The 3,406-nt window shown below is 42.9% G+C and overlaps 2 non-coding genes across 2 annotated transcripts; both read left to right on the forward strand.

The window, feature by feature from the left end:
* TRNAD-GUC lies at positions 1,841–1,912 on the forward strand. Its single transcript has one exon. It is a non-coding gene; the product is annotated as a tRNA-Asp (tRNA).
* Positions 2,532–2,603, forward strand: TRNAW-CCA. Its single transcript has one exon. It is a non-coding gene; the product is annotated as a tRNA-Trp (tRNA).

Genomic DNA, 3,406 nt, shown 5'->3' on the forward strand with positions numbered 1-3,406 from the left:
ACCACTTCCTACCTGTATAACTACACAAGACTCTCTTATTGGAATAAAACACTCGCCCTGTGACCTCACGGGGCTTGTTGGGAAGATAAAATAAACGTGAATAGTTTTGGAAGCTATCCAAACAGTTTAGGAAGGCAATATTCAAAACTTTCAGTAACATCAATTGCCATCACACTGTTTACCTCCAAAGAGAGTTCTGTGCCCTCTGTACAGTCAGTCCCATTTTAGCCTTTACTTTCTCCCAGTGCTGACACTGAGAAACCTCTGAGCTCCCTTACCCTGTTCAGGTTAGTTACCCTCTCTCTTCCTTTCCATTTTAGGAAGATGGACAGCAGGTGTGGAGTTCCCTGCTCCACGACCTCTGCTGACTCAGGCTGCTTCTTCCTGTCCCTCGGGAGGTTAAGAGAGGAGCAGTACAACACATGGGTGGCTCCTGGCATAGCTTTAGCTGAGGTGGAGAGGATGGTGTCTTTTCCCAAGGGACAAAGATTAAGGGTCTTCTTCCACAGTGTGGCTGCTGCTGCTGCTAAGTCGCTTCAGTCGTGTCAGACTCTCTGCGACCCCACAGACAGCAGCCCACCAGGCTCCCGGTGCAAACAGCTCTGGAGACCTGGTTTCCCATTGCCCTGCAGCCCTCCAACTGAGAGATCTAAGGCAAGTCCCTTCAATCTTAACCAGAAAAGGACATCATCGTAGTTATCACAGGGCCCTTTGGACTTCGCAAGAGTTATTGGAGGGTCAGAAGTAGGAGGAGGCCCAGAGACACTGAGTTTTATTGAAGCTCTGGGTGTATTTAAGAGTGAAAGAAAGAAAAAACCGCCAAAACAGGTTTCAGAAATTATCATTTTTTTTAATGTGTTTAAATCCAAAATCTCTTTCCTCAGATGGAAAACACCATGCAACTTGTGCTCTATAAAAATACACTAATTCACAGTACAAGGACTGTGTCTTAAGAGACATAAATTTAAGTTCTATAATAAAAACTTTTAATCATGTAGGTTTGTAACTATATATTCGCTTATTTAGAGTTACCATCAGAAGTTTGTAGGTGAAGCCCTCTTGATTCTCCTGAGAACGGGGTTGGTCCTGTTTAAGAAAAGGCTCAGGATAATACAAATTAATGTTAGTGTACTTTCCTAACTCTATGTTTAATCAATGGCACATCCTTGGTTTTGAATTATTTAAGTGTATTATTATTTAACCATGTAAGTATTTGTCATTTCCGATTAAACTGTAGATGCCTCAGGAAAAAGACCTAAATACAAGAAAAATCAGCGAATACAATTTCCTTTGGCCTAAGTGAGTCCTTTTGTGTCTCAAAAGCTCACAAACTGTTTGAAGAGGCACTGGACCATAGAGCAACTCTGACTGCCCAGGACATCTGGCAACCATATGATATTCTTGAACGTCGACTAAAGAAAGAAAATATAAATTTGTGGAAGTAAAGCTCTGCTTCCTAAAACATTATAAATCAACTATACGCCAATAAAGTTAAAATTAAAAAAAAAAAACAACCCTCTGCTTCAACTCACGTATTCTTGGTGACTAAAAACCTAAATTATCAAAACAAAAACCTCCCACCAGAAACCTAAATCATCTGGAAAGCATGAAAAATTCCGGCAAACTATGTTCAACAATTCACCATCACTAAAACTTGAGGCTCATTTTGTTCTATTTATTCTAAATCATTTACTCTTTTCACTGAGAAAAGAGTCCAAGGCGCCCAGAGATGTGAGCAGCGATAGACCGACTATTGGGAGTGTTCACATTTGCAGGTGGTTGGCAGAAGAGAGAGAAATATTACTTTAAAGGAACACTTGTGAGGTACTTAGAAAGCAGCTCCTCGTTAGTATAGTGGTTAGTATCCCCGCCTGTCACGCGGGAGACCGGGGTTCAATTCCCCGACGGGGAGGTTAGCAGCTCATTTTTGCTAACCACCACAAATACTTCCCATATTTCAACTGCCCGACACAGCTAACAAATACAACATGCTGTTATTGTCTGTAAGTGCGTCTTTTCAAAATGATAACTTTTAACCTCACCGTGAAGTAAAAGCCAACACTGAAGGTAAACCCTTTATACTGTTTTCAGAAGGATTAAGAAGTAAATACTTGGAGAACTCCCGCTGCTTGCTTCCAGCAACAAGCTGGCTGGCAAACGCCTGCGCAGTAGCGCCCCGCCAAATTCCAAATGGAGGTCACGAACTCGGCCTACGGAACCAGGAGAGGGTAGAGAGGGCCGAGGCTCCGCCCCTAACCAGGCGGATTGGAACGGAAACCGCTTGCAGAAGAAGGGGAAGGGCCGGTTTCCTTTTACCCCCGAGACTCGACTAAACAAGAAACTCCATTATCCCGTGTCTGTTAACCCCATCCTAGCCTAGGTAGAGGGCTAGCTGTGAGGAAAATCTTGCAGCTAAAGGAATCAGTCTCCGATGGAGAAGCAAAGAAAGAATGGAAGAAAGGCGAGGCGCTCCCGGAAGAGACGCCATTTTGCCGGGGTCCTAAGAAACTGCGCGAGCTACAGCCCAGCAGGACCTCGTGGCGCAACGGTAGCGCGTCTGACTCCAGATCAGAAGGCTGCGTGTTCGAATCACGTCGGGGTCATGGCCTTTTACTTTTAGGCCTTCTGGTTTCTATGAACTAGATGTATTCAAGCTAGATGTGTTCCCGCCATTTTCTGGAAATGCCTTTCATTGCAGGAGTAAATCTTTGTTCAGTTGTTATCCCAGTAATCCTTAGTCTGCAAAAAGACAAAGATCACCTTAGTCTGCCAAAAGACAAGGATCACCTTAAAGGTGGTGGTTTTGGTCTTTTTTTTTTTTCACTGTTGAGCCTTGTGAATTCTGTCATTGAACATTCATAATGCGTAGTGATGTGGCTGTTACTGTTGTGCATTAGTGAGCATATTAGCTGATGGTGGTCCGTAACAGGGTACGTACAATACATAAACCGTACAAGCTGTTTTTCCAAAAACAGTTTTGACCTGTTTGCCTTTGGAAAGCAAATCCAACAAGGTACAATTTCTAACACTGTGCAATAGTTTACATCAACATGTGCATGCTGTACACTCTTACAGGTGAAACTGTGGCACACGTAATAGTGACTAACCCAAGACCCTGAACCTGGTGAGTGACTCCTGATCTCAGTCTTCACTATCTTCTATTAAAAGTTGAAACAAACTATTGAAAAAACTGCCGAAGCCGTTGGCCCTAAGTGATACCAATGCATCTTTTATCTTTTCACCAACTAATGCAAGTAGTAATAAATTAGGTACCACTTTCAACTATTAGTCTCATAGCAGGAAGCAAAGCTTACTCATTCACCTTTGTAAGTTCCAGGACTCTTAGTACTGAATAGTGCCTTAGAGGCATGTGTCAAATATTTGTTGTACAAAAAGCGAATGGCAA

The sequence above is a fragment of the Capra hircus genome, chromosome 5 (genome assembly GCF_001704415.2).
Source record: "Capra hircus breed San Clemente chromosome 5, ASM170441v1, whole genome shotgun sequence".
Lineage (NCBI taxonomy): Eukaryota > Metazoa > Chordata > Mammalia > Artiodactyla > Bovidae > Capra > Capra hircus.